At 34.9% G+C, this 10,445-nt stretch overlaps 1 protein-coding gene across 3 annotated transcripts in view; it reads left to right on the top strand.

Moving 5' to 3' along the window:
- The first annotated feature begins 4,191 nt into the window (after window positions 1–4,191).
- Window positions 4,192–10,445, top strand: part of LOC123674481 (A disintegrin and metalloproteinase with thrombospondin motifs 9) — a 278,970-nt gene continuing 272,716 nt past the window's right edge. For 2 of the 3 annotated variants that reach the window (XM_045609366.1, XM_045609364.1), the window contains exon 1: window positions 4,192–4,427. The gene's annotated coding sequence lies outside the window, so the exon portion shown is untranslated. The remainder of the gene's footprint in view (window positions 4,428–10,445) is intronic. The other variant, XM_045609365.1, reaches the window with a different exon arrangement.

The raw sequence follows: 10,445 nt of genomic DNA, 5'->3' as shown, positions 1-10,445 counted from the left end.
TCTGTTTAGAGCCCACTGCTATAATTTAGCAAGTTGTTTTTGAATGCTCTTTCTACCCAAACTAATTCTATGTTTCGAACTAAGATAATGATACTTGTGCATCCTTATATCAGGAGCCATTTTTCTATATACCTATGTAGCGAAACTAACTACTTTTGGGCTACAAGATGTTAAAGTTTCAAGAAAAAGAAAATACTACAGTTTGAATATTTTTTGAGAAACATGGAAAAAAACCATACGAAAGGTGAAATTTTTTTGTGCCTGACCAGGATTCTTAGAATTCCGAATATGTTGTTACTCGAAGAAAATATTCCTTGAAAATTTTAATTTCCCTTTATAATACTTATGCAGAATGCACTGTTAAATGGTCATGTATAATGTTCACCAGAGTAGGTCGGTTTTGTGATCTCGATAATATTGGTTAATTTTTTCTTGATATTCTTCTTGAAATTTCTACGGTTCCGGTCACAAATGATACAAATTTATACGAGGCTTTAAATTTTCATGTTTCCATCAAATGCAAATGGTCATCTAGATCAAAAATATAGTTTTGAAATTGAAAGAAACATAAAATTTCGAACGATCGAATCTTTCACGGAACTCCTATTCGGATTTTGCCAATTAACAAGTTTAACCGCGGCATTCGAGTTCCGAACCCACCCTGTAAATTTCAACATTTTAGGTCTTTCCGTAAAAATTTTACAGAATCGAATTTGGGCATGGGTTTGTCATCAGTAATTTATACTTTATTGTTTGAGATCATTTTTGACTTATAATTCGAAAAATCGGTTCAGAGAATGAGCGTTCAAGATATGTTGCTATTACTCATAATTTTTACTTAAAATTTAATTGATCCTTCATAATATATACTACTTTTCCCTAGTGTATAATGCTATTATGCTCCGTTAATTCCGTTCGATTGTTTCTTCTGGCTCGAAGTACCAAAACTGTTTGTTGCATCCGGCTCGAAGGACCATAAAATAATAATAAAAATAATAATCATTATTGTTGACCCTCAAACATTAAAAACATTACTGGCACCAGGGCCTACTGATTATATTACGTTTTGAAACCAAAAAATAGCAACAGAAATAATATTTTCATCTCAACTACATTAAAAAAAAAGTCTAGTCTAGTCTCATGAAGTGTTGTTATGAAATATATTGAATGATTGTTGCATCCGGCTCGAAGGACCAAAATATGTTGCTTCTTGTTCGAAGGACTGCAAAATGTTGGTAATCCTGCTTGGAGGAAAATGTATTATTGTGGATGAAGGAATATACTAGAAAGATTGTAACTTGTTTAATGTGCTTCGTTAAGCGAGAGAACACATACATTCAATAGAATAGGTGATTCGGCGTACTGTCTATGCATCGGTCGCATTGTTTGCCCCCGCTTTTTAACTTATTATGATTTCTTTTTACGTGAAATATTGGAGAATTGATTTGAATTTTAATGAGATGATTTTGGGAAGATACATTTGTCTAGCTTAGCCCTGAGGATAGAAATAAATTTTTCCGAAACGTCGGCGAACTAACAGAGTATCATTTTCCTGTTTCTCTGATCCTACACCACCAATCTATCGTGAAATCTACGTAGTACTTATACTTGTTTGAGTGTTGTTTTTTGATGTATTAGTTGTACAACTTTGCTTCTGCCTTTTTGGGTGTAGCGGTCAGTGGTAGTCGGAATAAATGGATCTTAGATGTCATAATAAGTTTAAAGATTTGTAAACACAACCCCATCGTCTATTTGTGACTGCATCATGAAGTTATTCTCGATGAAATATGACAGCTTACCAGACAAATTCTCATCGTTAGCGGGAGATTTGAATTTTCTGCTTCAATATGTAGAAATCTGTTGAGGCCGCTATAAGTGAAAGAACGTGCCGAGAGTGGTTTCAACGCTTCAAGAACGGTGATTTTGACGCCGAAGATCAGTAAGGCGATGGAAGAGAGAAGATTTTCGAAGATGCAGAATTGGAGGCATTACTTGATCAAGACTCCTGTCAAATGCTACAAGAATTGGCAGAATCATGAGGAGTGACGCGATAAGCCAATTCAAAACGCCTGAAAGTCATGGGAATGATTCAGAAACAAATAAATTGGGTGCCGTACGAGTTGAAGTCGAGATGTTGAACGGCGTTTGTTTGCTTGTGAACAGTGGCTTGCAAGGCAAAGACAGAAGGGATTTCTGCATCGCATTGTGACTGCAGACAAAAAATGGGTTAATTGCGAAAAACCCACGCCCAGAAAAAAAATCATGAGGATATCCCGTTCATGTTCCCACGTCGGAGGCCAATTCGAATATTTCCAAGTTCATGTGCTTAGTATTTGGTGGGACCAGTTTTTTGAGTGGCTAAAACCTTCTCAAAAAATCACAGGCGATCGTTATCAAATGCAAATAAGGCTCCCTCGGACAATCACTTGTTTCGATCAATGGCAGACGGCCTGGATCATCTGCACTTCCGGTCTTATGAAGAAGTAAAAAATTGGATCGATTCGTGGATCGCTTCGAAAAATGACCAGTTTTTTCAAGGCGGGATTCGTACGCTGCCACAAAGATGGGATAAAGTAGTGGCCAGCGATGGACAATACTTTGAATCATAAATGTATAACCAGTTTTTCAAAATGAATCCTTGAATTTCGGAAAAAAACAGCGGAAGCAAAGTTGTACGCCCATGTATGACGTACACTTTTTTCTCTAATAATCGCAATGCTCGTATCATAAAAAATGGATCATTAAGAAACCTGCGATAAATGTACAATGTCACATTAATGAATTGAAATCTGATCCGTTAATTCAACAGGAGAAATAAATAGGAGATAATGATATGAATATTTGATTGTTGGCAGCTTATAACGAGAAACAGATTTTCATTTGAAATCAAGCACAAAGGCAGCGAATTACCCTTGCTTCTACTACTTTAATTCCCCTCAACTCATCCTTTTGTATTTACATTGTTTATTCTTTTTTATTGTTTATCCTATAGATTTCAGAATATACTATTATTATATTATTATATAGGGTGTTTTATTTCGAGGTATATAACTTTAAGTTAGTATTACTGTTCAAGATGACGACCGATTTAACATATGTCAAGTGATTTATTCTCAGTTTGGTTTGGCAATTCATCATGAATAGACTCACGCCTGAACAACGCTTGCAAATAGTGCAATTTTTTTTAGAAAATAATGGTTCTGTGCGGAATACGTATCGTGCACTACGTCCATTTTATTTTGTTTAGCGATGAAGCGCACTTCTGGTTGAATGGCTACGTCAATAAACAAAACTGCCGCATTTGGAGTGAAGCTAATCCTCAAGTGTATGTCGAAACACCGTTACATCCAGAAGAACTGACTGTTTGGTGCGCTTTATGGGCTGGTGGAATCATTGGTCCGTACTTCTTCAAAAACGATGATAGCCAGAACGTTACAGTCAATGGTGATCGGTATAGAGCCATGATTACTAACTTTTTCATTCCTGAATTGAACAACCATGATGTCCAGGAGCTGTGGTTCCAATAAGACGGCGCAACATGTCATGCAGCTCGTGCCACAATCGATTTATTGAAAGACACGTTTGGTGACCGCCTAATATAACGTTTTGGACCTGTGAATTGGCCTCCAAGATCTTGTGATTTAACACCGCTAGACTACTTTCTGCGGGGCTATGTAAAATCATTGGTCTATGCGTATAAGCCACAAACCCTTGACCATTTGGAAGACAACATTCGCCGTGTGATTGCCGATATACGGCCACAATTGTTGGGAAAAGTAATCGAAAATTGGACGTCCAGATTGGACTACATCCGAGCCAGCCGTGGCGGTCATATGCCAGAAATCATATTTAAAATGTAATGCTACAAGATTATCTTGCGGATAAATAAAACTCATGTCAATCGAATAATCCATCGTTGTTTTATTGCAATTTAAATTTCTATAGCCCTAAAAAAAAACACCCTTTACTTTACATCAATAATATCCTCATCCTCACCAATGTCATTCAATGCCAATTCGAACAGACTCCAAGACTGCTCATTCAAAGCCCCGTTCTCGATAGCGATGATAGTAGAAAATGAATGGGAATTCTCCTTCCTCGAAGGACCAACCGGCGGGTTCCCCAGCACGTGGTGCGCGGGAACAAGCGTGCTAATCCGAAGTCCGCCGCCAGGACGTGGAGCCGTGCATCGATATAGTCTGCCGCCGCAGTTTCTCATCGTTGCTCGCGCGAGCCAGGCGGAAAATCCGGATCGAAGGACCATCGCAAGGAGCTGGACACGCGGATAGAGCGCGAAAAATACGTTTTCAGGGATTTTTCGTGAGTTTGTCGACCGGTACGTGGTGCACGTTTGTTATCGACCGTTCTTTTTGAGTTTTCACGGAAGTTCTTGTGGCGGGTTTGGGAATTTAACTTAGTTTCATGCGGTAAGTCGAGACAGAATATGCCAATATTTTATTATTTGAAAAGGTTGCGGAAAAAATCCCAAACGTTGTATTGTACACTTTTTATTTCTTGAATTTCCATGAAATTGTTATGTCCTTCTGAAAGACAAATCAACCAGAAAATGATATGAATGATTTTCCAAAAATTCTCGCAATTTTTAGTCTCCTATAAGTTTTTGAGATTGAAAAAAAAAAGACTGGCTAACTTTATAAATTCCATCAATTTTTTTTTGCTATTTTTAAGTAGGTATGCAATTTGAAAATGTCTAATTTACAGATTTTGATTACACAGCGAAACATAAAATTCTCGAATAACATTTTATTTCTTTGTTACATCTTATTAATGCAAGTTATTACTTGTTCGACGACAAAGAAAATAGAATGCTTATTTCTGATTGATATCTTGAACCATTTCCAATTCATTCCTCTTGTCTCATATTTTCATGAAGAAAATTGCTTTTGTGAAGTATCCAAAAACTTCTATTACATTCTTTCTTATTGCTCTCTATCAATAGAATAACCAACTTCTTCTTTCTGTTTATCTATTATTTTATAACGATATGTTTATATTGCACCTATTTCAAATCAACATTCGATTCTATAGAAGTTACAATCTAAAAGTTCGTTCTTAATACTTTCAATCAGTTGTTGCTGAAAATATGATTTATATTGATTAATTTGTTAGTTTCTATAAATATTTGAAAACAATCTAGAGCAGAACATATAATCACACTGAGAGTGCATTTTTTCTATTTTTAAATATGCAATTTGAAAATTGTTGCTGAAAATAGAATTTATACTGATTAATTTGTTAGTTTCTATGAATCTTTGGAAACCATGTAGAGCAGAAACTATAATTACACTGAGAATTCATGTTTCAACATTTGGGAATTGAATAAAAAAGATATGAATGAATGGAATATCTTCCAAAATTACTTGTTATTTGGTATTGATACTCATATGTGCAAATTGGTTCTGGTTATTAAAACTTCAGATTGAACCACAAAAATAGAAAACTCTCTGTTGGATAATTTTCTTGGATGTTGTGAAATGTTGAAGGTATTATTCTAGGAGAAATCTGCAATCAATTTGTGAATTTTTTGTTTTTCTATCTTTTTATTTCAAATACATTTAATTATGTGGTTGGGAAGGAGTTCAGTTTAGAGGACTAAGCTCTCAATAAGATGTATTGTAATCTTGTTTCTCTAATTCTATGGTTATTCCGTTCATTCTTCCACATCTTGTAGAACAAAATCGTGCGAGAATATATCAGAAACACACAGTTTTCTTGGTTATATTTTATTATTATATGTTGGTACTCCGAACTTTCCACCACGGCTTTATCTGTCAATTAATCAATTTGCCATAAAGAAATCAGTTCTGCCAAACAACATTTTTCAATGCAAAAATCACTAAATGATATTTATGGGAATATTGCATTAATTTCAATAAGAATGCAATGAAATGGAGAAAATAATGTATAATACTCGTACAAAAGCTCATTCTACCACTCGTTCATTCAAAAACTCGCCATTTCGTGGCTCGTTTTTGAATTTTGAACTCGTGGAAGAATGCCTTCTGCACTTGTATTATAAAGAACTATTCTCTGACGAAAAAATGTAACTCCAAGTTACTGCAAGACAACCCATTTAGAGCTTGCCATTGATGAAAACAAACAATATCTAACCTTTAAATCTATTAATGCATCACTAAACTACCGTGAAAGAATAAGGTGTCAAATTTTACAACTGACGGACAATAAAATGTTTTTTGCAACACCACGCAAGTACCGTAGTTTGTCGTCCTCGATCGCCACTCTGCAATAGATACAATTATCGACGATTCAAGATTCGACAAGGCCACGGGGAACATTTAACGTCCCGTACGGTAATTTACGTTATCACAGAGACGTTCTAAATTGGCATAATGTGAATGGTCGACTGATTCATTGATGAACTTTATATGAATTCATAAATATATAATTTTGGTTTCGACGACCGTGCCTGTTGGTTTTGATTTCGGCGAAGGTAAAACTTGCCGATATGAAAGAACCCCGCAGAAAAATGTATTGAAGTTCCTATTAGTTATTCAGCATGCTACATTGTAAATTGAATATTCAACTAAACAAAAAAGTTGATGAGAATCTGGGCGTACGCCAATGCGTATCTTCGTGCATGTGTACCCGATACAGTGAAACTGTCATATTATTTTCTTTTCCTGGTTTCCTTGAATTCACGTTATTGATAATAATTGAAGCGGAATTCTTAAAGAAATTTCCCTCTATTATCTATTATATTCATAAAACTCTCAAAAAAGGTATTTTTTTGATATTTGGTGAATTCCTGATTGGTGTTCCTGATAAACGCTGAAAGTTTGATTATTACATTGAGAGTACTTCGTCAAAATACAGCCCAACATCATTGTCAATTGTCAGCTTACAAGCCGCAGTAGTTACTCTACTTACTACTGAAGAACTGTCGGATCTAAGTTCTTACCAACTTCGGTGGAGGAAGGTTGGCTCAGTATATAGCTAGGACTTTTATCTCTTCAGGGAAGTAATTTGTGAATTTGAAGGATTATATCCTTTATTCTTGTATATATATATAAATTTCGGATTCACTTATATATTTTTCCATTTTGTAAAATATTGTATATTAATTTTTTTTGTACCACATATTTTAAAATTCAGTTTGTAAAATACTTGTGTTGGATCGACCTGGGTTTTTGTCCCTTCCATTTGGTGAATTCGGAGATCAGAATCACGACTCAAAACAAATGACTGTGCTCGGTCATTTTGAGTTGTAACAAAGAGGTTTTACATAATTTTGGCGCCCAACGTGGGGCAGTTAAGGTCTTTTTCTATTTTGCAGTCCAAACTCAAACTAAAACATCGGGAACATGGGGTTTTATTTAATTATTCAACATTAGGCAGGGGTTTAACTTAGCCTCGCTTAGCCTCCTCAACCCCAAGCTCTTTTGTACCAACCCTTGGAAAATTATAGTTCCATTTCTCGGTCACACTACACACATATTCAAAAGTCTTGGCCCCCACTAGGTTTCTCAAGAAATGAACAATGTATGTTCTGGAAATGAGATGCTCTCCTCTATTTCAAATACAATATATTTGATAGAAAAATTTGTATGGTACAATTTGCTTCGTGCGGGATGGGATAAAATAGAAAAAAAGAAAAAAAAATCAAAATTTATCGATTTTTTTTTTTATTAATTACAGTTACCCCAAAACTGAATCCAAATTCAATAGTTCGTATTACCACCTCATCTTTCAATCAACAGCCCAATGTCATCCCATGAATCAAGTCATTCCATTTTCAGGAAAATAGTTCCATTCGTCCTAAAGGGCTAAAATCAATGCCTGAAAAGTTGGAGGTGGATTTTGGCGATTGATGGATATTACTCTCCCTAAGTAATCCCATACGTGCTCAATTGAATTCATGTCTGGTTAGTTTGCTGTCCAGTTCATTCTCTGGATATTGTTCTCTTAAAGAATGTTTTGAACCCTTCGTATGCGGTGTGGTGGGGCGTTATCATTCTGATGGGTGTTCTGCCCATTGCCGAAGGGTAGCTCTATGTCCAGGTGATAGCCGAGGTACTCTTAAAGATCTTATTGCCCTTGAATTTGAGGAATGCAACTGTCTCCTTATGGTACTGATTGAGACTACCCGTCTATAGGTCTTATAGGTTACAGACACCGTTCTATTCCTTCGAGTAAAATTTGCGATATAGTGGTCTTCCCTTGCATGTTACTCTGGGTCTGGAAAGACTTTTGATGATGTGTGTATTTACTTTGAGCTAAGAAATGAAAGATCTATCATTATATTCCATAAGATCCTTATTGGTAGTAATTTCCCACTTTTTTTTCCTTTCTGAAAGAAATAACTCATTTTTATGTTATAATCAATCACCCTTGTGTCGAATATATCCAAGATTTTCGAAAAAGTAATTAAGGTTCGTATAGTAGCATTTATGGATAAATACAATATTCTTTCGAGTAACCAATTCGGATTTCGTAAGGGTATTTCAACAGAAGATGCTATAAGAAAAGTAACATCAATTATATATGAAAACATCGATAGAAATATTCCATCTCTGGCGATCATCATCGATTTGGCTAAAGCATTCGATACTGTAAACCATCAAAGGTTATTGAAGAAACTTGCAGATTATGGCTTTAGAGGAAAAATAAATACACTAATTCACAGCTTCCTTTCAAAGAGAAAGCAAATTGTATCACTGAATGGTAAACTCAGTAGGACAAAGGTGATTTCTTATGGGGTTCCACAGGGAACTGTGCTCGGACCCATTCTTTTCCTTATTTATGTGAATAGTATATTTGATTTAAAAGGCTGTGGTGAAATTGTCAGTTATGCTGATAATATGTTGATTATGTACAAGGATGCATCCTGGCAAGACCTAAAACAAAAGGTTATACAAGATTTGAAAATAAAAAAAAATGGTTTCAATTGAATAAACTCACCTTGAATCAACAAAAAACTAAATACTTGACTTTCTCATCCAATAAAACTGGACTTATGAATTGGGGATACTTCGAGTGGACGACCAGTTGAATATTCCAAAGACATGTTCAACAAAATATCTTGGTGTTTTCATAGACCAATATTTAAAATGGGATGAACATACATCTTATCTGATTAAAAAACTGAGAGGTATTGCCTATAGATTGCGATTAATAAGAAAAAACATGAAATCTGTGAAACATCTTCAAATAATTTACGACGCATTGGTACAATCGCAACTCTCATATGGCATTATTGGATGGGGTGGTGTGTTGGATTGTCATAAAAAAGGTCTAGATGTTATTCAGAAGTGCATCCTGAAAATTATGTATGGAAAAAAATACACTTTTTCTAGTAAAGAGATCTACAAAATATCCGAAGTACTAGATGTGAGACAGATTTATGCTAGTAAAATAGCAGCAAACATTTACCAGAGAAAAATACCTCTTGCACTGAAAGAACATAAATATTCGACTAGAACAGAAAGGGACAATTATGAAAGACCAAGAGCGGAAAAAAAAATAGCACAACGATGCTGTACATACATAGCCTCAAGACTGTACACAAAAATACCAACAAATATAAGAGAAATAAGAAATTTGAAAAAGTTCAAGAAAGAAATCAAAAACTGGTTAATTAGAGAAGATAGAACATTTATACACAACCTAATCAACTCTTAATAGGTTGATTTGGTGGTATTTTTAAAAGATGAAATAAAATTCACAGGATGAGTCAAATTCCCGATCATGAAAGAAAAAAAAAAAAATCCCGATTATGAATAAAATTCCCGATTATGACAAAAAAAATCCCCAAATGAGACCATGTAGATAAATTTGATTGTGGAATAATGTTGGAAAGAACTGTATTTTATTTTTTTTGCTGTCGTTAGAATCATATTTTTATTAATAGCTGTAAACAGTTATTCTAGAGATAACTCACAGTTTATTTTTCTGAGTTTAATTTGAAATTGTACTTATTGTATTGAATATTTGAATAAACTCATTTATTATTATTATTATTAATCTGTAGGAATCTTTTTTCACCCTGCACATTTCGAGGTGTGCTCTAACCGGGTTGTGACCTAATTACTTTTTCGGGTCTGTCCTATTCAGAAAAAGAAAATTATTATCCTAACAATCCAATAAGCATTTGGCCTGTTCTAATGTGGGGTTTTTAACTTGATCTCTCAATTTTGATATACTGCTTTGCATATCGGAAGAAAAAGTTTTATCCTATTGGTAATTACTTGTAAGTTTTCCTTACCAGAAAGATGGCTTGCTCATTGTCCTATATACTCCAGCGCCCAGGCCGATAAGTCAAACTGTATTACCTTCCGACAGTTCAAATTCAAGCTCACGTATTAAGGCAGAAATATTAAAAATGTGAACTCAAGAAGAAAACTTCCCATTCGCCAAACGCTTGCTGGACTAGCTGTGATATGAGGCCAATAATTTTGTGATTATGA

The sequence above is a fragment of the Harmonia axyridis genome, chromosome 3, assembly GCF_914767665.1.
Source record: "Harmonia axyridis chromosome 3, icHarAxyr1.1, whole genome shotgun sequence".
Lineage (NCBI taxonomy): Eukaryota > Metazoa > Arthropoda > Insecta > Coleoptera > Coccinellidae > Harmonia > Harmonia axyridis.
Note: the sequence above shows the minus strand (reverse complement) of the source record. Positions and strands in the feature narration are given on the sequence as shown.